Here is a 26995-nt window from a genome sequence, read left to right as displayed (position 1 = left end):
ATCAAAAGGAAAGTATATAATTTATTGAGTTACTTTGCTACCTTGATATCACGATAGCATTATTTGCGATTTCTAAGGATCGGCACGAGCAACACAATCTTTGTTTTGGCAACTAATTAGCTACAAATTGATGTATTTCTTTTTGCAATAATGCTGGATTCGCCTTGCTAGCCTGATTGGGCTATTATACACTTGGGCATTATTATAAAATTATAAATTAATTATGGGCATCTTCTCCGAAGATGCTTTTCATTAGGCCAAGTTATATAAAGAATCAGATACGTTTCGTCCTCAAGACTACATTGCTATTAGAATTAGATGACAACCGTTATTTCGTACTTTTGCCTACTTTTTCTGGACTAATGACATTATGCTTCCGTTTCGATTTCCAATATCGACTACGATCATAACATCAAATGAACTAATCGGCATAACTCTGATATATTATTGTTCTATGAAACGGTATAGCTTTGAACTTTCATAAATAGACATATCTATGGTGCTATAAACAATAATATTGAACACGACAATTACAAGTTGTTAGGACTAAAAATACAAACATTTCGAACTACCGATATCGAGCCAGTGAAATATGAGTATTGAGTAGTGCGATAGTAAATTATCTAATGAACGCATTAGATATGATTGTATTCAATATAGTAGGTGGATTGACGTTTAGGTGAAATTGTGTACTAAGCCTCGATCTTAGTGAAAAAGGGTGTTACATTCTTGAAGCTGGAATTCGAATGCCGGAGGATATCGGAGAGGGACGCTGGGTAAAAGAATTTTCAACTGAGAATTGTATAACACAGTCCTTTCGACAACAAAACGGCCCAGGCGAAGCTATCTGGCTTACAGAGACAGACTTGTCTGGCCATCAGAGGTACCATCAGTACCACACCGTCAACGGTTATGGGGATCGTTCTAGATCTACATCCTCACCACATTTTTCGGGAGAGAGAGGTTAGATGGACTGCATATAGTCTTGTGCACATTGCCAATTGGACAAATCAATTTAATGCAGAGTGTTGATTGACACTGGAAGTCACAGCATTTTGGAAATTATCTCTTATTTCATGCCTCCAACTAACAACTACGAACTGCCTTACAAAGTACTGTTATCGAGTAGAGAGGACTGGATCCTCCGGGAGAAGGAAATATTAGGAGTAGATAGTTATTGTTTCACAGATGGATCGAAAACAACTTCCGGTTCTGGTGCAGGTGTTTTCAATCGCAGACCCAGGACAGATATATTAACCTGCCTAGGAACCTATGCGACTGTATTTCATAGGGAAATTTACGCTATTGAATTGTGTGCGAAGAGATTGGGAGAATCCAAATATTCTCGAACAGTCAAGCGACGTTGTAAGCTCTTGGCTCCTACCAAGCAACGTCTTAATTGGTAGCAAATTGCCAAAAACGACTCTCCTCGATAGGAAGACTTATCTCTGGTCTAGATTCCTGGCCATACTGGCCTGGAAGGCAATGAGGCTGCTGACCCCCTTGCAGAGGAGGGTGTTGCAAGTAGCTTCATCGGACCAGAACCTGTAATTGGTATCGCTTTAGGCTTTGCCAAACAAAGATTGAACACCTGGATGGCAAGAAGATTTATGACTACTGGCAGAATCTTCCAGGATTGAGGTATGTAACCTTGGTTGTTTGCACACTCTTGAATTAATCACGGTTTACCCTTCAGCATCCAAGTTGTACCCGTTATTGACTGTGACAGGTTCAGTTTGGTTTCTGGGTTATATGTCTGGTATATATACAAGAAGGATCTTACTTGTCATGGAGTGTACGAATAGTCAAGTCGAGCTGTCAGCAATATGATGCAGGTTCTTCGTAAGTGGTTCAGCCAAACAGTAACTGTTTCCCAAAGATAGCCAGCCTACTTCTGGAATGGTATAAAGTCACCCTTTGAACAATGATGACATTACAGGATGATTTCTGTTGTAGGCTGTCGAAGACAGGATAAGAAAGATCGAGGGTGAAAAAAAAATACGTGGAAGAAGAATTCGGTCAACTTGGCATGTTCTTTTGTTTATACTCGATAACAGAATCTTTATCGTAGATAATTGATGACCTTATTAGATTAGATTGTGAAAACCAAGGTATATTACGAATATATCCAAGACAGTGGGTATGTTATACCTACAGATAACAATTAATAATATTCACTTGTGTTTTCTATTTTGGTTTCTAGAATCCACAAATGTGTTGAGCTGAAACACCTGCTCAGCGAAAGATAACCAAAATTTCTGCTCGATAAGAATCAAAAGTGAATCTTTTATTTCCATGAAGATTGAGATTTTTGTTCTAAACTTGAGCTTATCTGATTACCCCAAAAAACATGGAATTTGACAACAAGAAATGTTAAACTTAAAGAATGAATAATTATACAGGGTGGTTGTTATGAATTTATTGTACAGAGGAATTGTACTTTCTGCCAGTAGCGAATGCAGTTCATTTATTGGTATATATTTTGTGGAATATTAGAATAAATATACTGAAATATTACACGTGTGTTGGTATTTTACGTTGAAATGATACATGCAACTTTAACAATTGACAATAAATTTATTGAAATATGCTACCATAAGTTTTGTTAGAGTACGGAATCAACTTGACCAATATTCAATAAAATAATTTTACTACTACTAATGTAACTCAGTGATTGAATAATCGAATGTATATTCATTGTTTCTATTTTTTGTGTATTTCCTGTGACATGAATTTGAATGTTGTCTTTTTGCATACCTTTGGTAAATAGGGAGGGCAAATATATTAAATCGAATCGAACTGTGCTTACCTTGAGAACTTCAGCGACTAGTTTTGAATAATGTAGATTTTCATAGCAACAGCCATCATCCTTAGGGCAGCTCCTCAAGCATTCGATCGATCGTTTTTGACGGAATATCGTATACGTGCGCAACATTGGCACAAATGGAGGCAAGCTGAGTAATATCGCGGTCTGAATATTACAAATGAATACAATATAAAATACTTTAAGAAAACATCATGGTGAGAAAAAGTAATTACAATAATAATAGATTAAAATGAAATTGAAACTAGAGGTAAAGACGGAACGCTGGTAAATAAGTATTTTTGAAAATGTTTTGCTGAAATAACAATCAGTCAATCAATCAAACAAATAGATCAAATTTACAATTATTTTGTCCTCTAAGTGATGATGAAATGATCAAATTGATGAAATTAACAGACATGAAATTGACATCTCAGTGTCAATAATGCAATTGATTTAAACTGATTCTTAAATTAATGAATTCAGCTGAGAATGTTTAAAAACAATCTCTTTGATTCTATAATTACAGGGATTTGGTTTCCATTTCACCATTATAAGTAGAGAAGTTTATGTGAAATGAATTCAGCTGATCGTGGTGCAAACCCGGATTCCTGCATTACATCATCCTAACCTCTCAGTTTCCTCCATTATCACCTACTACTGCCCGAATTTTTTTCATCAGAAGTACCTTTCCGCGAAGGACAACGAAACACACCCCCGGCCTCCCTGCAGCTCGCAAACCCCTAATAAACCGTACTACACGACCCACAACTCCCACAAGTCCCCGGTGTCCCTCGAAAACATAAACATTCAATTCATGCGATGCAGCCCTGGCATGGCGCAAGCTCGTCCACCATTGCTCTCCGATTTTGCGCACAGCGCGCCAGTCTGTCGTGTTCTACTATAGTAGTAGGTTGTACGTTGTTTGTATGTGTGTATCTCGGTGGAACACTAAATGCACCAAAGTGCATCACTAAAAATCGGCTACGTGGTGATTCGAATCAGTGCCGAAGCCCAATACATGGATTAAAGTGATCTGGCGAGAGCAGAAGGTGAGTCTCGCGATACAGATTTGAGGTTAACTTTTAGTAGGTCGAAGAGAGTTATTTATTCGAGTTAGGCAGTCATGTGTTTTGGGTTGCATGTCTGCAGGAAAAGTGTACTCACTATCGGAAAAGTGGAAGTGCATTTTGCGGTGAAGGACAGCCGTTTTGTTATGATTTCCGTCGGGTATTACTAACTCATTCTTTGAAATCTGGTTATATCGTAAATGCGTTATGACATTAATCAGATTATTATTCATGCAACGTTCAAAAAGTTCAAATGTATATTTTCTACTTTGTTGGTACACTCATATTAGCATAGGTCAGTTTCAAGGTCAATGTACTCGTCCTAAATCAATATGAACATGGATTAATTCATGTTCAAACATTAAAGCAACATCAAATTCAGCAAGTCAACAAATAATTGATTTCCGACTTCCCGACTTCATTTACACAGTGAGTAAATTTAAGCATCACCAGCAATTTTTTTTATTTATTTGCAATAGTTAGGTATTAAGTCTACTGAATACAAAATTTCAATGATATACAATAAGTAAGGGTGGAGGCAAAATAAGATATTTATAATTTGAAATGAACACCCTTTGAAGGTAAATTTTCGTTTTGAGGGCACCCGGCGATTTTGAAAAAATATTTGTGTGTACTTACGTATTTCAATGCGTAGAATACGAATCCGAAAAAAAAAGTGGCGCTCTCACTTATTCACAAAGTTACGGCCCTTCAAAGTTCAAAAAAAGGGCAACTTTTCAGCCTTCTTTTTCACAAAATAAAATATTTTAAAACATAAGCATTTATTCACTAGGTCATCTTTAAACCTCATTCCTCCTTCTTTGACACTTTCCACTTCAATAATCAAGATTTTTCCAAAAAAAATGTACGCAGCTGCTTTTTGGTTACATATCTCTGTATTTTACGTTATTAAGGTTAATGGCATGGTTGGTACGACTGAAGCAGTCAATATTCTTAAAGTAATTAAAATGTTTTTACCTTCATTCTTTAGGTCGTAAATTGGTTTTTGGTGGTGTATTACCATTTTGAAATATTAGGCGGCGACAAATACCAACAGTTTTTTTTTCTGAAATGTAACTAGTAACTAACCTAGAAATAGAAGAATGTCACCAGAAGAAGCATTCGTTTTTAAATTAGGTTTTTCATAAGAAAAATGTTGATTATTGAAGTGAAAACTGTCAAAGAAAGAGGAATAAGGTGTAAAGGTAACCTAGTGAATAAATGCTTGTGTTTTCAAATAGTTTATTTTGTGAAAAAGAAGGCTGAAAAGTTGCCCTTTTCTGAAATTTGAAGGGCCGTAACTTTGTGAATAAGAGAGAGCGCCGCTTTTTTCTTTCGAATTCGTAATCTTCGCATCAAAATACGTAAGTGCACACAATTTTTTTCAAAATCACCGGATGCCCTTAAAACGAAAATTTACCCAAATGTATTGTTATTCTTGCTCTCTCTTGAAGTGATCCATGATATAATTAGGTAGACTAACCATAAGGCAGTGATTCACTACTTGGTACAAACTTTCTGAAGAAATACTGAGGTGGAAGAATTGAAGTAACATCCATTGTTATAAACCATAAAATGGAATCAATTGAATGAAATAAAGTGGGTCACTTAAAGTTAGAGTCTCCAGTCAAAAGTGATAAGAAAAAATACACCTAGCTACCACACGAACATATAAAAAATCATCAGAGCTATATTAACAATCATATACAGATGCGGAAACCAAACTATTCAGGACACGAAAATATCCATGACTTGCTTTAACTCTTGACACTGGATAATACGATACAACAGAAAATAGCGAATGTGTTTGGTATGTCATGATATTTCTATTAGTGGAAATGAATAATATAAATCAGACCAATTTGGTGAATGGCAAATATTTCACGAAGAATAAAATTCACATAGAATTTAAACCTGAAAGACCTGAGGATATTTTCGATTTTGAGCCAGGCTACTGCTACTTTTTGATGGCTCCCTTCCTCGATGAACTATTATGGTTGATTCAGATAGATTCTGATTGGATCTAGTGGAACAAAACTTCACGCCATTGTAGACTGACACTGTGAATAGGAAATTAAAGAAAAGCTAGTCTAAGAAAATGTCACGAATGAACAGTTAAATTAACCCTTCTATATTGGAAATGTTTTCTTGAAAACAAACATTCCATTGAAGGTTCTACAAATATTACACAGAATAGCAGAAATAACCTTTGAAAATTAAAGGACTTTAACCCATAACCAATAATCATCAGAAAAGTAAAGGGAAATCAAATGAATTGAAAGTAAATCTTGGGATTGCAACATACTTTTTTGGACCATATTCGTCTCTGCTCAAGCCAAAACTTCAATACGAATATAGTATATTTTGTATTATAGATTGAATTTAACCATAAGTTACTCGTTATTATTGAGTAACATAGAGATATCGTCTTTATGCTTGTAGATATGGGGCCAGGAACAAATATTGAATATGCTGATAATACCAAATTGTTCCATATAGATTCAAATGCTTTGAACTGAAGTTACCAGTTTATTTAGGATAACAAATAGAAGCTCAAAGTCTCGAAGTACCTTTATCTAAAAATTGAAAAGTTTTAAACAGATGGGATTGAGCAGCTAACCAGTTATTAAGTCTACAATACTGTACACTTATTTTTTTGCAAAAACCTGTCAATAATTTTTCTTCACAGACTGTAACGAGAAAAAACCTTTTAAAAACCTAACTACCAAGTATTCGATGGATGTTATATAGAACAGCAAGATAATCATAACTGAAATCCGCTTACACGATATCAAACACAAATGACTGCTCTCAAAGTAGAAAACGAAGTTACTCAAGTTTTCAGGTGAAAAACTTGAAAAATTACTTTCGAAAATAGGTCTTCATCTCATTGAAATGTCAATAATTTCATCAGGCTACTTGGTATGAATATGTAAAATTTTCGTCAGAGTTCTCGGGCAGTAAACACATGCTGGCCTCATTATGTATTCCGTTCTCGGTTCATAAATTCTGAATTTGAATAGATTGTCTCTAAAAACAAGAATATAATGTTGAGGGGTGATTTAGAGATTGCAGCACGAATTATAGCGGTAGGACCAAAAATGATTATTACGTAACGAAAAACGAGTGTGAAATTTGGGTACCTCAGGAAAAGGTATGAGTCACAGTCGTTAAGTAATCCATATGTGTACGATAAGTGTGTGTCAGCTTCATTCCAACAAAGGTGTATGGTAATTACATTGTTTTTACTACTTATCTCAACACACTTAAAATGTTCGTTAACACGCTTTGGGTGATTTAAACTGGTCGAAAATAGAGAAAATATCAAGTAACTAATGACTGATACATTCTACTCAAAACATGGTTCAAAATAAAGTTTCTTAAAGTGACAATGTGGGAGTATATACTATCTAAATATTAGGTTTGCAAACGCCCGTAAAAAGCATATTTGAATTCGAATGTGATATTTTCAAGGAATCACTTCTGAACATAATAAATTTCGTCGATTATTACTTGTTTTATGCACTAACTCGAAAATATTTTGTCAACTTTATTTGTATCTGTATCTGTAGAATAGCGAGGGTGAGTGTAGGCCCACAGCACTTAGGCCACATGTGACCCATTGTACATCCTCCCGAAGAGTTGTCCTCCTAGGTCATCGTCTAGGAAGGTGGACAGGTCTCTGGGAGATATCTCCTTTATATCGGCAGGTGTAGGCCAAGACTCGCCTAACACATAACTCCGAACATTCGTATAGAACATGCCTGACAGTTTCATCTTCCTGTTAACAGATCCTGCATAGATGTGTGTCCACTAGCCCCATATTTTGGAGGTGACAGTGGCCAGTCAGAAATCCTACTGTTAAGCGTAGATTTTTCCTGGTCATCGCCAGATATTTCTTCGGCGCCAGCTTTCCAGGGTCGCCCAGGGTGATCCTTGCAAGATTACATCCTTTGATTTCATCTCATCTCTTTAGGGATTGAGAATGGGTGTGACGTTTCGCTAGTTCCGCAATTGTCGAAGTCAGCAGGCCGTAGGTGCCACTGGGTTCTAAAATTCTTAGTCCAGCCGCTTTCTTGGCTAAAGAGTCGGCAATGCGATTACCTTTACTCCTGATGTGCCCCTTTAACCCACCTCAGGATAATGTTATTATCTACCGAAGCTTTGGCTAAATCTTGGTGGCACTATAGTACTAGCCCTGCGGTAACTCGTTGTCTGCTCAAGGCTAACAGGGTTTGTTTGCATAAGGTGTTGAAATAACTGTTTGGTGTTGTGATAAAACTCCAGAAATATTCGTTACTGTACCAAAGGTTCCCAACAGTGCATCACAAGAACTTTACTTGTTTTTCAATGTTTTTTGTATGTATTTGTAACCTTATAATATCTGAAGCTGAATCATCATAGAATCCGTTGAAGTGTAATTCTGCACGTCGTCTTGATTTCATTCAGGTTCTCTCTCTCCCTCTCTATTTTGGATGGTCGTTGCTTCCTATCGTCAGGCGCATATGACCAATGCTCCTCCTGTTGGTTAACAGGAGCTTCGTCGGGGGGCGCAGCGGTCTTGCACTAAGCAATGCTGCCACCCACTTTTTTTTTAACTTTTTATAATAAAAAAACCATAGTTTTTTTTAACAAAAACAGTTTGATTATTTGAAGTCGCCTCCTACTTGGGATACCTTTTGATAATTTTTCACATATATAGCCCCCTTTACGTGGTTATCCGAACCACCCCGGCCTGGATACCGGCGTGAATAAAGGGGGCCACTTATTCTTCACTTTTTTAGACACTTCACATTTTAGTTTTAATACGACACAACACAAAACGGAGCCCCATGATAGCACATGGCATCCGCGTACCTTCTTTGTGGACGGACGTTATCAGCACGTCCGTCCCCTACCACGGCCACCACGGAACTCATTTCATTCAGGTTGGAGGCCAGCAACTTTACCCTTTTGGCTGATCTTCGTCGAAGAAAATTAAATTAGATTATTTGCAAAGTTGATGAAACGGAGAAAATATTTTAGTTTCTATTGTCTTAACAGCACTTAAGATTCAGGGCTGTAGTAAATATTCAAATATAAGTTGTTTTTTTAAATGAAGTATTAGGGTTCACAACAAGTCTCAGGAAATATGTAACATATAAAATTCATATATGTCGTCTTAAAAGTTGTGAATGACCATCGCGTATTTGGTCAGTTTCCAAAGATCAAATTAGACTAAGATAATATTCATTAATATATTTGTTTCTATTGTCTTATCAGCACTGTAACGATGGTATTCTCAAATATTTTGTCAGTGAAATAGAAGAGTTTGCTTCGATTGCAGGAAGTTCACATGATAGAGTTGAAGAGAACAGTAAATTCGCCCAGTCGTCCACTCTAATATTTCACTTGTATCGCCTTCATTACCTGTTTCACAAATCTTCCTTCTGTACCCTCTCAGCAGACTCCCAGAGTGTGTTAGTGAGAGCTTTGACCTGTTGTTGAGTCTTATTAGGGCTTTATATTATTAAAGTATTATAGCAGATTCAGAGTAGAGACATTATATTGCCGGTTACTTGAAAAATATGCAACTCGTAATGCAATACTCCAAACCGAAATATATCGAATCCCTTGTTTGTGAACTGAATGATATATTGACGTTATTGTTCATTAATAATAGTTGAGCTTTACACACTATGCCATATGCCTTTGTACTTTAATTCCATTCACGTAACAACATTCTTTGAAGATACGTCCTACAGTTTGGCGCCCAACATGGGGCCAAAGGATCTATATTGATTGATCATTTTGAAATCACACAGGATATCAATTTCGAATTCCGACATCACATTTCAAGTAAACATTTCAACATAGCATTTTTTCATCTCATCATACATATATCTTTAAGTACAGAAGATTCCATTATCTGATGGTTTCTGAATTCTAGTTTTCATCAAACTAGTCCCCAAAATTATCTAAGAAGAAACTAATGCTGTTGATAGCGTTAAAAATAAAAACCTTCATTTCACAATCTTCTTAGTGGTACTGTCTATGTGAATGATTCACCTTGAACTTTTCCCCTAGTTCAGTTTACATTGCGAAAACAGCTCGCTAGGTGTTATATTTAGATCGAACGTGTCAATAGGTACCAGCAGAAGACATTAAGTAAATTACCATCTCATCCGCCCCCGCTCCGCTCCTGCTCACCCCTTTCACCCGATTCATACCAGTGCAGTTCTATTTTTACTCCTAGAACTTGTATACACGCATTCAGTCAAGTTTGTTGGTCTATCTTCTCGCGCTTTAAATATAAAACCGTTCCGATAGTGCATGAGGTGTATATTTAGAATCCGGAGTTGCGATTGGGGTTACTGATTGGAGAAATGGGATTCATGTTATGAGTAATCTGATTGAAGGTACTGAACGTCAGGAAAGTTTCACGATTTTTGTCAACTGTCGAATTGAAGTTACTATTGTTTTCGAAACCCGCGAAGTGGAAAATTTGGCAGATGATAGATGTGAGGCTCCGGTTGGGTAGGAAGTTGTTTTATCTCAATACAATATGATTCAACTTAAACCTCGATAGGATTTCTATATGAAAGAGTTTCACTTGAAACGGACGTTTTGATACTCGTACAAGAGTTACTACTCGTAGAGACAGTTGATAAACGAAAAATCGAAAACTAATCTTTCAAATATTGAATTCGTTGAGGTTCCTTCACTTCACAAGTTTCGATAACCTATCTTCGTGCGACTTCGTAGATTCTAATGAAAAAATCCAAGTACATTTGGGAGTGAAACTTCCTTGGTGTTCAAATGTAAAAATCAAACACGCGTGCCATGTTGGATATGAGAAATGAATGTGCTTTGACACATGGTGGAGTTTCTGGTGATAATTGTATTTTGAACAACACTTGTACCCTTTCGCAGAAACTTAAAGAACTGAATTTCATGATATATTGGAAGTTGAGTCTAGATGCGAGTTCTTGAGGGGAAATATTGGTCTCTACTCGTTTTGAAACATCTCTGTTGGATATGAGAAATGAATGTGCTTTGACAAATGGTGGAGTTTCTGGTGATAATTGGATTTTGAACAACACTTGTATCCTATCGCAAAAACTTAAAGAACTGAATTTCATGAGATATTGGGAGTTAAGTCTAGATGCGAGTTCTTGAGGGGAAATATTGGTCTCTACTCGTTTTGAAACATCTCTGCTGATATTTTTCTGGAGAACAAAATGGAAAGAAATGCCAGTGTTGTGATACATAGCAGAATTTGTTAAAATATCAGTTACTAAAATTGATGAAGTGAATCATTAAATATCCGTATTGAAAAAGTGAACATTGGCCTGTACCAGATTATAACAAACATGAAACAGCGTAAAAAGTTTCTCTGCGTTATTTCCGAATTATTTGAGATGATGGCGGTAGAGACAACGAACAACATTCAGCAGTTTTAGTTTTATTTGCAAATATCAAAAAACCTCATCAAAACCTGCAGTGATAGTTGCGACCCGAAGAAACATATTCTCTGTTCCTCAAAATGGACATGCAACTTTTGTCTAATTCTTCCAACTTCGCGTTGGACGATTTGAATATATTCAAGGATATCAAAAGTAATTTCTACTAAACTTTTGTTTGATATGAACTCAGCTCAGCGTTAAGCATGTGACACATCTACGCGACACAATTTGTGCTTCCTTCAATTGTCATAGACTATAATTCGATGACAGATGTTTGGCATCAAAGCTATAAGTATAGCTATTTTGGGATGCTTATAGAGGTTGGCGAAATATTACAGAATGCAGTGGAAAAACAATGAAGATATATTCAAGTAATGTGTTGAAAAAATATCATCTCTATCTTTGATATAAAGGAAAAATATTTCACACACTCACTAGTCATCCAAATGATCAGGAGAAGTTATATAACCTGTCGTTGCTTCCGAAAAAAAAAATTTAACATACTCCTCATCTTGTAAGAAATATATTTGTTATATTTATTGGATATTGTAACTCAATTGTGAACATTAATCTTTTTTTTTACTTTTTTAGGAGTTAAAATTCTTTTTCAAAATTGAATTTGGTTGACTGACAAAGCTTGCAAGAGGAAACGTTTTAAGGCATTTATTTCACTCTATTTGGGAGCCATCTGGCTGGTCTATATTTCCAAGTCTTTGAAACACACTTCAGCCTCATGATCATATTGCCTTTTGCCCCCAGTATTCTCATGACTGCTATTCCAACATTTTTTGGACTTGATTTTCAATACAGCAAAGATCTTATTTTCTTCAGGTAACCTCCAAGTGGACAGTGATCAGAAAGCAGTCCTGTAACTATTCTGAGCCGATACCTGCTCTGATGAAGCAGTTCTTCAGTTGTTTTCTCAGACGGTCCTTCTATGAAGGTTTTCTGAAGTATGCCCCAGGTGCAGTTTTTCAGCATTTTTCTTGGCCCAGCTGGTTTCTCACAACTGGTTCAAGGCCAATTTTTGGAATTGAATGCCCGTGTCTGGAACACTCGTGACCTTACAATATTCCTTGTTTCCTAAATATTGTTGGAAATGATGCCCGAAAGAAAATAACGCCGGCCGTCGCTGGTAGCATTAACCTAGCGTGACGTGGCCAAGACCGCGCGAGTGCACGACGATTCCCTGCCAATCGAGAAGCAACGAGAATAATGCTACCGACTTCGAAAGAACTTCAGATACATTTTGAACACATTCGATTACGATATTTAAAGGCTAGCCACGAGGATATCGAGACAGTCAATTGGACGTTACAGTGCGGTACGCGAAGTGATCTAGTAAGGTGATAAACATTCAAATAAGTTTTCAAGCATTCAAAGAAGTTTTAGTTGAAGTGTTTGTGAATTTAAAATTAATTAAAGTTAAGTTCGAATATTCAGTATAGTCAATTATTGGTCAACCCTCGGGGAAAAACGTAGCAATATCCTAGCATTTGGTATGAAATCAACCAGACCAGTCTTCATGTTATTTTTGGCTTCATACTAGTCTTACGCACAATTAATTCTCATCAACTGTTACTACCTAAGATACCATCTGGTAGATAAACAGTTGCAATATATGCACTATTCCCAATCGGTCAAATTCAGACATGTAATGAATTGATTCAACTATTCCATTAGGAAATCAAATAGCTAAGAGATTGGCTTGGAAAAATCTTTCAAACCGAGAATTGGTTTGAAAGGTAATTTTCGAAATTAAATAAAATTGCCTATTCCCTACAATGTTTAACAACAAATTTAAATCAAAATATCGTCCATACTCGACATTACAATCAGTTTGATTCCATAAGGTTTCTAATAGAATAAAACAGCAAATTAAAGAAGATAAGTTTCATTGTGAAGCTTCAGTATTACATATCATATAACGGAACGGACAAAACAGGGAGAAAATTTATTTTTGATTCTTGAAACTGAAGAAAAAATTCGGGCTTCGATATCATTCATTACTTGAATAGGGTCAACATCATGCGTATCATGAAAAAGCACTCAGGAAAATGGATTTTCTTTGTTAAAATGTGTTCCAAAATGATAGTTTTCTTTTTTCCAGAAGATTTATATGTACAGGATACTATACTATCGACCGATATTTCACTTTTCAACCCAAAGAAAGTATGTTCTAGGTTAATTTATCAGTTAACATAAATTCAAAAGCGAATTATTCAATAATCTTCAACCGTATATGGTTAATTCAAATGTAAGATCAAATATAGGTTTAGTAGCAAATAGAGTTCCTCAGGAGTCAATTTTAAGACTGCTATTATTCAGAATATCTTCCTGTAACTCATTTCGGTTTTACAGCTCCCGTGTGTAATCTGATGATATGCAAATCCTTTCATCATTTCACCTCATGTCCTGGGTCCAAACAAAACAAATGATGACTTGCAACACTTTATCGAATGTGTTATTTTTTAGTTAAGACCAAAGGATAGTTGGGAATGTAGATATTTGTGATAATAATCAAGATTTAGTCTCATATAATCGAGTAGAAATTTAATAATTGAGATACATGTGTAGCTGAGATTCAGGAAATATGTTACAAAATATAAGCACACGAGCTACATGTCTTTAAAGGTTATTATTTATATTGTGATTTATTAGCAGAGTCACTGGAGATCAAGCTAATTGATACGTTGATATTGAGTTATTTTTCGTGTTGCGATAATAATTGTCATCGTTGTTTTGGTAAAAGGAATATAGCATGACTGAAGAAAGTTCAAATGTTATGTCAGAACATCACCTGAAAATATGATGGCATTTTTCATTAAATCAAAAAAACAACTTGCTTTCGATGATGAATAAACAAAGTTTAGGTTCTGTTACATATTTCCATAGGATAATTATTAAGTACTTAGGAAGCATATCTGCTTTTCACCGTACTAATTTCTTTCCTTGAGCTTTCAGTTACAGTATAAAACCTTCCACAACTTGCATGAGACTGACATGAAGTTTTTGTCTACACAATAGTTGTGAATCATGACCATAGCCTTGCCATTAACATTACTCATTACCCTCGTACCGTCATTTTCCAGGAAGCATTCTCGAAAAAAACAAGCAACCCACTTGAGTTCATTATTTTCAGTTCGGTTATAAACAACGTTGACTTTCGGCTCTCAATTACCAAAGGACTATCATAAAAATCGGACGTGACACATTCTCTGTGACCCATTGCCAAAATGAATGAAATATACTAGGTTTAAAACGTCATTTGCTCGAGTTTCGATGCATCGTTATTCATTTACATTGCGTTTCTCTTTAAAAAAATTGCATTCTGCTGGAATGTTATGCTCCACAGAATTCGAAGCAAGTGGAAGTATTTAATTGTCTTTTTTCGTATGCGAAATTGATGAAAGGTTTATTAATAAGTATGATGCTATATACTATGGCAATTGTGCATTATTAGACTTCCATTGATATTCATCAAACAAATGTCCGGTGACAGCCGGCATATGTAAAAATATCTGATGCGAGGAAATGTTAACGTATGTCAGATTCAATTCACTAGCCTCTTCAGTATTTACCAGGCGAGTATAGAAGGTGATTGATTTAACTCAATCAAGGCCACGAATCTTCTGAAACGCCGGTACTTTTGGAGAATCGTCCCACCAGTTCCAAAAGAGTTTCACTGGGATACACTCGTATGTAATGATATGATTTTCATTGAAATAACAATTAATCTAATATTTCAGTATCATATCCACTACTTTAGAGGGGCACAGGAGAACTGTAATTGACATCAGGTCAGAAAGGATTGTAGGTGGAAATGAACTCGCACCAGTATTTTGCAGACTTTTCAACCTGTCTTACAAGAAAAGGGTTTTTCGTTCTCGATGGAAGGTTGTTCGCGTTCAGCCTATTCCCGAGTAGGGCAAGAAAAGTCTTTCAAGTAACTATAGAGCAGTTTATTTGCTATCAGTGATATCAAAAATCATGGAGAAAGCCATAAACCACCATATTCTGATCAAAGGAAAAACATATTTTAAAACAGACAGACAGACCGATTGTTAAATATTTGGAAGGCTCTAACATCTTTAGCGATCATCAATATGGTTTTCGGAAACAAAGATCAATAAGCCACCTTCTATCGTATGTCACCTATATTTGGAAAAACCCAATCGAGAAACATGGAGAGTCAAGAGCTGTTGCGCTTGATATTTTTAAGGCCTTTGACGGTTTGTGGCATGAGGGTTTGCTGGACAAACTTTGATGCTATGGCTTTTCGGATCTTTTTTGTGTATACGACTCTCCAGCTTCCTGAAAGAAGGTTATCTGCAAGTGGCCGTCGATGGATTTCTCACGAATAATTTTACTATCAACGCTGGCTTTCCCCAGGGATCTATATTGTCTTCAACCCTCTTTTTATTGAAAATCAACGGCCAATTCGAAAAACGAAGAATCCACTATATTGCTTTGCTGACCACAGCACACTTCTCTCCTCATTTCATTTGGAATACAAAGGCTGCTATTCAAAAGTTTGGAACAGTGTTCCGAACCAGAAAACTGTACACACCTCAGCAACTTTTGATGCCTTATATAGCTCAGATCATCTTCTTTGGAGCATTGTTCTCATGTATTGAGCTCCACGTCTAAGCATACGCTGAAGCTGCTGCGGATTCCATCCAGAAAAAAGCCATCCGCCTGATTGGAGACGCGAACATCATTTGCAACGTTGATAGTCTGGAACATCGAAAGAAGGTTATGGATTTGTCTTGTTTCTATAGATACTTTCACGGAAAGTATTTGCCACATTTGATTTCACCGAGATCGGTACATATCAGAAATACGCGACGGATTGTGGCTGCTCATCGTTTTGACGTTCAACTCAGTACACCCCAAACTTCATTGTTCAACAACTTTTTCATTTGGAGAAACTTGTTTATGTGGAATAAACTTCCTGGGAACGTTTTTCCAAATGGATTTAATCTTCAGCGATTCAAATCCAATGTGAATGCTACTTTCGCACAGGAACCGCTCTTAAAGCGCCTTAAAGATTCTCCTGTAGAAAGCACAAAATTATCTTGACGTAATTCGTAATAGGACTACCTGAAATACTTACCTTGATTACCGACTTTTCGTTTGTCCAGTTCAACTTGAGGGAAGAAAATGCCATTGAATCACTACTCATTAAGTCAGCTTACAAAAATAATAAAAATCAAATATAATGAAGAATAGAAAATTTTTCATGAAAATAATATTTAATCATAATTCAAATCAATTCTGAAATTGTTGATGGCTAAAGTAGAAATGCATTTATCACGAGTTGTCGCAATATTGACATCCGTTGGAAATACAGCGATCATTTAGACTCTCAGCAGCACACATAATAAATATAGAGAAGTAATATAGCCTCATTCTGTTCCCATTAATCAAACGTTCTCAATTATTATGGATATTTTTTCGCTCGACCGCCATTATCATTATTGATAATTGGATGTGATTGTGCTTTCGCTTTTATATTTCCGAACCAACTTGCCAGAGATGGACTTGTTTCTTTTCTGAGATTCTCACAAACCGAAGAATCATTATACGCAGCGTGAGGACTGGAATAAATTTTATGAAAAAGCTAAGAAAACTCTAGGAAGAAAAACTTTAATATACTCAAAGCGTTATAATAATATAAAGAATTATAGTATTCATCTTAAATCCTCAGATCACCATAGAGAGTGTAGTCAATTTTAAAAGCAGACTGGATGTACAATAGTCAAAGAGGAGAATATCACTTCTGCTGCAGCACTGTTGGCAGCAGTGAAGCAAAGTTGAGGCCCTTTATCGAGAGGCGAGAATGTGACTTCAAAGTTCCAGCTGCAAGGATTGAATTGCTCGTGAAATCTAGGTATGCCGACGATACTCGATCATACCTAGATTTTACGAGCAACTCAATCCTTTCAGCAACTTCTAAAATTGAAGGAGACTTATCGTCTTTATACAATATCTCAACTGCACATAATCTCACACTCAACCGAACGATGTCAGTAGCGACGCTTCTTGGAACTAAATCAAAACGTGATCAGCTAACTCAACGTTTTCAAATCAGGTTAGCAGGAATGCCGTTGATTCTTGTGAGTGAAATCGAAAACCTAGGTCTGTGGTTTGATGTTGACCTAAGATTTACCAAGCACGTTAGCTACCTCTGCAAGAACTCGTTCAATATTCTGAGACAGCTGTATCCTAGTCGTGGTATGTTGTCAACTGTCAACAAAGTGGGGAATTTGTCGTTTGTCAATCTGCTAATACTTTTTTATACTACGTATTTGTGTTGTGTTGGAGTGCGGTGCGGGGCGTGCGGGAACGAATGACGGTCATTAGCTAAGAGTGTGTGGCCGAAATGAAAGCGCGGGGGGATTGGAGACACGAACATCACTTGCAACATTGATAGTCTTGGAACATCGAAGAAAAGTTGGAGATTTGTCGCTCTTCTATAGATACTTTCACGAGAGGTGTTCAGGTGACTTGGCACATTTGATTTCACCAAGAGCAGTACATATCAGAAATACGCGACGGACTGTGGCTGCTCATCGTTTTGAGGTTCAACTCAATATACCTCAAACTGCACTATTCAAGAACTCTTCCATTTGGAGAACTGAGTTTATGTGGAATAAACTTCCTGAAAACGTTTTTCCAAATTAATTTAATCTCCAGTGATTCAAATCCAATTTGAATCGCTACTTTCGCACAGGCACAGCTTTTAGAGCGCCTCAGCGAGTTTTCTGTAGTGCTTGTATTTTGTCCTTAAAATGAAATAAAATGAATATAGAATGTCTGAAATCAGATTGTTTAATTCTCAAATGTTTTATAGTCAGAAATATCTTAAAACTTATCATTCGGTTTTTATATGCATATTCATAGTTACATAACCGACATTGACTCATGTAGAAACTACCCAATTATAATAATGGTCTGCATTTCCATTCATATATTTATCGGAAGCAATGACCCCAATATTTTCTTATCACAGAGAGGACGTTATCATCTGATGGTAATATTTATTAGTGATTTGGTTATCATTTGATACTTCGACTTGAGCAGTTCGGATCTGATTTTCTAATTTTTAATGCATTTGTGAACAGTGAGAAAGTTGCTGTAATGGAATTATTCAACTCATGAGATTTCTGATGGTGTTACGCTTTTAAGATTTTTATTGCAATTATACTTTCTTTTCTCAACATTCAGTCAACATCCAAACTAAATGAACGTCCACAACTCTTGATTGCTACCTTATTCTTTTTTTCCTTTGAAAATTTTTTCAGTAGATTGTGGCTCATAATTTTTACTCCAGATCATTAAAATCACTCATAAGAAGTGATGATTTATTACTCCTGCGCATAAATATAGTAACCTGGCTGATTTTTTAAATCTTGTTAACCTAGAAATTTGACTTTTAGTACAAGTCATTCAACATGTGTTTCGATTCCAAGGGGCTATTAACTGGCCCAAAATATATATGTACCAATTCCAAAAAGTAAAAATATATTTAATTTTAAGTGTTGGAAGTGGGTTACAGAGTTGCTATTAGATTACTTTGCCGAATAGCTATTTTTGTCTACGATATATAAAAAAAATTTGGAGTTCTCACAGGACACTATTTCTCGAAAAGGAAGCTGTGTAAGACTTCACTGATAGGAGTAACTCGGATTTATAATTAAGAAGTTATATTGTTATATAACTTCTCAACATTATTGTTATATTGTTGTTCTTAACAGTTCTTTAGCATCGGCAATACAATATGAAAAGCTGGAAAATGCAGGTAGTTCTCGAAACAATACTCAAAAATTGAAATGGTTTATTTTCAAGAGAGATTAATTTTTGGGAAAGAAAGTTTTTATCCTTCTACTTCTCCATTTCGATACAAAAAATCTGGGAATCTTCCACAGGAAAGAAGCTATCAATTTGAAAAATAACCTATATACAAAGATGTGTAGATCATGCAAAGAGGTAACTTTCATACACAAACTGGAAGAAAAACCCATTTGGAAACAAATATTTTCATATAAACATTGAATTACACGAAATGAAAAATACTTTCAAAACAAATACTTTTATATGAATGTTGAATAAGAAAAACACTGTTCGTTTGTTTGAAGGTGGTTGACAATGTTTCGTGGTGTATTTTATCAGTTCGGACTTCCATTGTCTAATATAATATAAATTGATTTGAAATTCCTGAAAAAAAATTAAAAAGATCAACCGAAAATAACAATTTAATTAAATATAAACTGTAATTACAAATAAATAATATACAAGCAACAACCAAAAAAATAAAATATTGAAATATTAATAAAAGCTGAAAATTAAAAAGTATTATTAACAAAAAATGAAAAATTGAAATATTAAAAATTAAAAGAATCCAAACCAAGTTATGTCACGACGTTTCGATTGTTAGTATCCACTATCGTCTTCGAGTGATAACTGGACTTATTCCTCCGACATCTGACTATTTATAGGTCATTCGAGTACTTTCACCTATCCCCTCTTCCCTCTCTCCGCTTCATTGGTTTTAGCGGGAGATGACCGTTTGGCGGGGGTTGGTCGTTTTTCTCTTGATTAGAGGTTTCCATATGTTACGTATATCTACGCTAGCTTGACTAAATGCGTTGTTGGACAACATTTACGCGTCTTCTTTGAATTTTCTCCTAAAAAAGTGTTCCTCTTTGTGGATGATTTCAGCCTGAGCCCACTTGATGTTATGTTGATGAGTCCAAACATGCTCTGCTATTCCGGATTTGCTGGTTTCTCCTCGCTGTGTGTGTTTCTTGTGCTCAGCAATGCGAACTTTCAATGGCCTCTTAGTTTCACCGATGTATGATTATCCGCACTTGCAGGGTAAATACAATTCTTGAAATCGCAGTCCGCATTTGGTGGCCTGGTTTTCGTGAGGCTGCTACGGATACTGTTCCCAGATCTGAAGCAGGTCCTGATGTTAACTGAGGATACACTACAAAAACACACTTTTGTCTATTTTCCACTATATTTCTTTATTGTTGACCGGTTTCGGCTATTATACCATTTTCCTTTCCGATAATCCTCTGATGTACATTGTACTCTGAAGTACATTGAAGGTCATTTTTGATGATGCCTGGTTCCTTCTCGAGACCTTTCTTTGTATTACAGAGCCCGAAAGCACGGTCTAGTAGATCCTCAATGATTCCTCTCTTAGTCGATTGATGGTGGTTGGATTTCTGGTTCAGATACTGTCCTGTGTGAGTGGGTTCTCGATATACAGATATTTCCCATTTAGTGTCGGTCCTCTTCACCAATACGTCTAAGAAAGGCAATTCGTTGTGGACTTCCTTCTCCATTGTGAAAGTGATGGAAGGACTTACGTTGTTGATGTGCTTCAGGAAAGTGTCCCATGGTTCTATATTATGAAGGTGTCGTCTACGTATCTTAACCAGACTTGGGGCTTTTTGTGGGCTTCTTCAATGGCCAGAGTTTCAAACCACTCCATATATATATTAGCTATAACCGGTGAAAGTGGCGATCCCATTGGCAGTCCCTCATCTTGCGTAAAGAATTCGCCCTTCAGTTGGAAGTAGCAGTTTCGTACACAGCATCCTAGTAATTCCATGATCACTTGTATCGGTAAGTTTATTCTATCTTTCAGGTTCCCATCTTCGGATAGCTTCTTCTGTATGATTTGAAGTGCTTCTTTGACAGGAAAGTTGGTGTAGAGGCTTTCCACGTCGAAATTGATCAGTTGATTCTGCTCTTTGACTTTGATTTCCCCTAGTAGTTCAACGAAATGCCTCGAATTTTTTACAAAAGATGATGTTTTACCTTGCAGTGGTTTGATTATTGGTAGTAAAAATCTGGATAAGTTCTGGGTGGCTGAATCTCTGGAGCTAATGATCGGTCTGAGCGGAACATCCTTTTTGTGGATTTTGGGTAGTCCATACAGTCTGTACATAAACATTGAATGAATACAGTCCCAGGATGGCTTCAAAATATAATTAATGAAAGAAGTAACATTTCACTTACATGGAACACTATCAACCTCACAGATAAACATCCGATGTTTCGCCATGAGACACTTGCCATACCAGCTCTTCAGTAGCAAATACGGATAACACCATAAAAACACCACTCACCGTCACACATGTCATTGATGACAGTATGTAAATAACATTCATTCGCTCATTTGATTAAATCCCAGCCATAGGATGAAAGGGTATAATTTTAAGAGGGATCAATTTTTGGAAAGAAAGTTTTTGGCCTTCTACTTCTTCATCTTGATATAAAGAAATGTGGAAATCTTTGTATACAATTGATTTTTGAAACTCATTGCTTTCTTCTTTCCTTTGGAAGATTCCCACATTTTTTTATCAAGATGGAGAAGTGGAAGGGCAAACATTTTCTTTCCCAGAAGACTCGAAACTTCTTGACTGTACTCGTGTAACAATGTATCATCTGGATTTATCAAAGTATACTTTTTTTGAGGTGCTTGGCATGCCAAGGTTCCAAAATTGTCAGATACGAGAACTGAAATTACATCCTGCTTGATCCACTTGTGTCACCAACCATGCTATTACGCAACCTATGAAGCTCACAACCAGAAGATATTTTGGTGTATGTACCGAAGATTGATATATGTTATGGTTCCGTGTTTGATCGAAGACATTTGTGGTTATAGATTTCTTTTAGTAGGTAATGATTCATATTTTCAGTAAGTATTTCATTTCTCTCACTGACAATTTCTGTCGATTTTATCTCGAACGTTTCGATGGTTCTAGTCCCTCATGGTCGATTCAGGGTGATACATGGATGACTATTGACTGATGTCAATGACCTGTCAGATCAGTGCTCTTCCATTACAAGATTTCATGACAATGAGGATAAACTATAATTTGAGGACAACTTTTTTTTAGCTGTTACCATTGTTTCCCCGACACATGGTTGATTGATTTGATGAACGTATTATCTAATGTATGAAAGTAACAGAAGGTTCTATGCTGTTTTCTCAAACGTATTCCTTCGTGATTCCTTATAAAACCATTTCTGTTGACATATCGCCCCTTTACCATATTTGTCTCGATTTTACTGAATTATCGGAGGATCGGAGGTTCCAGAATATATTGTTTGGTCGGTTTTGCTTCCCCGAATTGTCTTCTTCTTACTGAGTCTTTCAATTTATCTCAGAGATTTTGTTTTGCTCCACACTCCGGATTTCTTTGCATTTTCAGAAGCTTTTCTAGCTTCGTATCAGTGTTATTCATCCCTATTTTATATATGGATGACTGTGGGACAATGAGTGTTGTTCTTGAAGACCATAGATTCGTGTAATCGCTATGTAGTTCATTTTGTCTATTCCTCATTTCGAAACTCATCCAGTCTAAGCTAGTTTCCAAATCTAGTAATTTCTCTTACGCTGATAGTTGCGATTGTTTCACCAAAGCATTGTTATGTTCCCAACCATAGCTTTCATGACTGTTTTATTTGACCAGTAGTTCAGTTTTTCGGCCTATCTTGGCTTCTTTTGATTGTGTTTCCAAATATTTATCGTTGTCTATCGTTGTGCACTTACGAATGCACCAAAAGTTGCTGGAAGTAAAGATTGTCTCTCGGAGTCCAATTGGATATATGACGATTTGAAGATGAAGATGATCTCTTGGTGATCGAAACACGTGTCGAGGTGTTAAAATAACGATTTGGTGTTGAGAAAAAACTTCAGTAATAATCATTACTACACCAAAAGTTCTAAACACTGCATCACCAGTATATGACTATTTGAACAAAAAAACATCATTCATTTGTTATTACTTGAATATCAAATCAGAGAATGTAAGGAAGATCGGCTTCTGATGAATAATATTGAGACAAACAAAAATAGTTCGATTCCAAAAATCGAAATGAAAACTTTACTATTTTCTACAGTGCAGTTTTCGTGGCGTAGGCCTAATTTCGTGAAAACTGTCTTTTTTTTTAACTGTCTCATTTCTAGTTTTCCCTTGTTTCACACTTGTAGACAAACAAATAACATTGTTGTGAATAATACCCTGAAGAAAATAACGCCGGCCGCCACTGGTAACCATAAACCAAACGTGACGTAGCTAAGAGAGCGCGAATGCACAATGTTCCCCGCCACTCTAGAAGCAGCGAGAATAATACTACCGATTTCGACGGAATTTCAGCGAAATTTTCTAGCGAATTCGATTACGATATGAAAACGCTAGCCGCGAGCATACCAACACAGTCAAGTGGACGTTACAGTGCGGTACGCGAAGTGATGTAGTAAGGCGATAGACATTCAAACACAAGCAAAAGTTTTAGTTCAAGTGTTTATTGTATTTAAAGCGAAATAAAGTTGAGTTTGATTATTGAGTGTAGTCAATTATTGGTCAACTCACGGGTAAAAACGTAAGAAAACATAGACAACAGTAGCAACAACTCCATGGCGTGAAATAAACTAAAATATGAAAATGCGAGACCTAATTATTAATTGTACACATCAATTATATTTGATAAACACAACCAAAAACTCCAACTGAAATTGGAGATGAAATTGATGAAATTGGAGAAAAAAAAGGAACGTGAAAACAGTACATCCATCCGCCGATAAAATGTAACGACTTATCGCTGCAGACGTTTTGTCGTACCGTATAAACCCACCTTCAGAAAAGACAATGACCCCATAAAACAAAACAAATGCAGCTCTACTACAACTACTATATGGTTTCCAAGACAATAATAATCCGATTGCATTAAATATGCAGAAAGTATGGTAAATATTGAATCACTTCGAAAAAAATCGATGGAAGCGTATCTACCTTCTGTATCCAATCCAACAAATAGTACGGGTTATTGCGATAAAAATTCCTATCGATAGAAACACATACATCTCGTGACCCCTTTGAAAATTATATAACTTCCTTGTACTTCCGGCCTGCTAAGGTCACACTAGGTCGTGAACGAGGCCGGAAGAAGTTTTTTCCTTGGTTGAAGTTATTCCCATTGTTTGACCGCTATTGTGTCATAAATTATGTAGCACACGCACTTTAACGCTCAGGTTGGATATCGTGGAGGGTCTCACGCATTGTTGAGGTTTTTTCGGTGTTCAGGGCCGGAATGAAAATTGTATTCACCCAAAAGTTGTTTGAATTTCTCGAAAAAAATTAACCACCTGCATTACATCTACCAAATAATTGTAGAGAAAACACAATGAGACAAAAATGGAGAAAAATGGAATAGATGGTATATGATAAGAAATTATTCTGAATTTGGTAATACAGCTTTATGTAATTTTCATCATAAAACGTACATAAAATCGAGACTGTGCATTGGCCTCCTCAAGATGTATCTAAAAAATTACTTCCAAAGTATAATAATTTTATAATTACAGCTATGATCCAATAAGATAATTTATTCTAGGCTAGATTTAAGTACTTGAAAAGAGCGACTTTAATCCATAATATGCTAGTAATAGTAGGTAAAACAGATAAAAACACACAATTCACAAGTAAATCAGGTAAAATGAAGAAAAAAAAATCACATATTAGTTATACAAGAAAGAAAACAAACTCCTATTCCATAATACAAAAATTGAATTTTATAAAACAGATTGCGATCAACAAATAATAGCAGTCTAATAGGTTTTTTCAGTCCAGAAAAAGATAATGATTCAGCCATAAAGGAAATTTTTTGGATTCTAAGAAACGAGGTTAAAAATTATATCACATATTTGAATTAACTTCGTATGAACTATGAACCAATACATGCACATCATGGTGTTATATAGACCACGAGTTTTAGAGTAATAGTGTGCTTTGTGTCCAATAATTCACATGGGTCAAACTGGGAGAACATGTGAAACATGTACGAAAGAACATAGAAACAGTTTCCAGAATGTAAAAATGAATTTAATGCCTGCTACTCAACTCCTTACAGAGATACATGAGTTCAGTCATGAATTGAAAACTTTACAGTATCTAATGAACGATCTAATTGATTTGGATTACTCTCCGTTACTAGATACTCACTTAAGTCACCCTGCTTTCACTTCGCCCCGTTGCGTTTACTTCGTCCCCTGCTTCTACCAGTGAATCAAGGATTCTTAACTAGTTTCACTATTGGGTTGAGGATTATATCCGCTCTTCTCAGGTAATCAAATTTACTCTAGAATCTATTATCTGATTGGAATAGCGTTTCCCAGAAAAAAATCCCTCCCAATTTCAAAAGAGAATTTTTCATGTCCAATAAGAGTCGCTTCAGCCGAAATTCAAAAGAAATAAGCAATAGATTCAATGAAACTGTCCAATCCGTAACTTCAGAATATAATCCATGTTCCAGTAAAACTGGTTTCTATTTTTATTGAGATTGAAGTGCTGGCAAACATATATTTTCCGAACCCAGGTAAAAGATGAGTCGCTCCTAAAGCATCTTTGGAATCAATAAAGATGAGCAGGTATGAGTGGTGGTGACACGACGTGCCTGCGCTTTTCAGACAAGAAAAAAAAAGCGAAGGAAAACTGTTTCAAAATTCTTACCCTATATCCTCTGGTTTTCCAACTCTACAGCAATATCAGATACCATAATCACAGAGGCAGGGGTGGATTATTGATAGCCTTATGTGTTAACCACATCACCCATCTAAATAAGCTGCTGTTTAAGAGTTATACCCTATATGTGAATGAAGTTTTCATCTAAAAAATTAAGCTGGGCTACGAATTCATTAGTTTCTTTTGGAATAACTCAGCCATAGATGCCCTCTTGACACTCAAGCAAGAAGGATTTCAACTGCGATTGATTCAATGAGTAGAAATAATAAAAAAGTGCTCTCTATGTCTAAGGTCCAGCGGTATTGGGCATTTGTTGTTACATTTGTTGTGGGGGCCCCGTTATAGAATCATGCCTCTTTAGGGTTAAGGTTGATTTACAGGTGTTTTTTGCAAGATATTATATTAATCTATCTAAATCTACTTCATCTATGTTATTATTGGTTGGTTTTGACGACTCTTGATGCATGCTGGGTAGTGTTGTTTGCTTGTGGCGGATGATCCGGGAACATTTACGGTGGTCGATATTTGCGAGTTCAGGTTCGAACAGACCTAGGGTATGAGAAGGTAAGACTGCAGTATGTCCCAGCTGTATGCTGTCCTTTATCTGATTATTAGTGGTTACTCCTCGATGATATCCTAGATCTGTTCCGTCTGGCAGGGGGAAACGGGAACTTCTTTGAAATTCTGGACACCACGAGGTGTCCAGGGGATGACCAGTGTGTTGATGGCGGCGGTGTTGATGCTGCTCATTGTATCGGCCTTGGCGTTCCTGAAATTTTAAGTTTATTGGTGTACTTTTGGTGGGATCGTCTCAGGGAGAGCGTGTAGTAGATCGTGGCTTTATAATCCAGGATCGGTCTTATGATCATTTTGTATGTGTGTAATCGAGTATATCGAGAGTCAAAAACTAATCGTATCTTCAATATGTTGTGGATTGGTCATTAATAAAAATTGCAGTCTGCAATAAACAAAAAGTTTGCGGTTTTTCGCAGTTTACGTTGACAAAAAACTTTCGGGTTCCGTGCTTGAGCTCGTTTTATATTTCTCTCATTCTGGTATACATTTTTCCTTATCTTATTTTCCTAAGAGTCGAAGATCCTTACTTGTTAAACACGCAATGTTAACAAT

At 36.2% G+C, this 26995-nt stretch overlaps 1 protein-coding gene across 2 annotated transcripts in view; it reads left to right on the top strand.

The window, feature by feature from the left end:
- Positions 1-3691: 3691 nt before the first annotated feature.
- The window catches only part of EcR (Ecdysone receptor), a 494390-nt gene continuing 471086 nt past the window's right edge, over positions 3692-26995 (top strand). For both annotated transcript variants that reach the window (XM_074175644.1, XM_074175641.1), the window contains exon 1: positions 3692-3855. The gene's annotated coding sequence lies outside the window, so the exon portion shown is untranslated. The remainder of the gene's footprint in view (positions 3856-26995) is intronic.

Source organism: Leptinotarsa decemlineata, unplaced genomic scaffold (genome assembly GCF_025532065.1).
Source record: "Leptinotarsa decemlineata unplaced genomic scaffold, Ldec_3_MD MMD2_tig00001064_RagTag_RagTag, whole genome shotgun sequence".
NCBI classification, from domain to species: Eukaryota; Metazoa; Arthropoda; class Insecta; order Coleoptera; family Chrysomelidae; genus Leptinotarsa; species Leptinotarsa decemlineata.
This window is presented reverse-complemented; position numbering and strand designations above follow the sequence as displayed.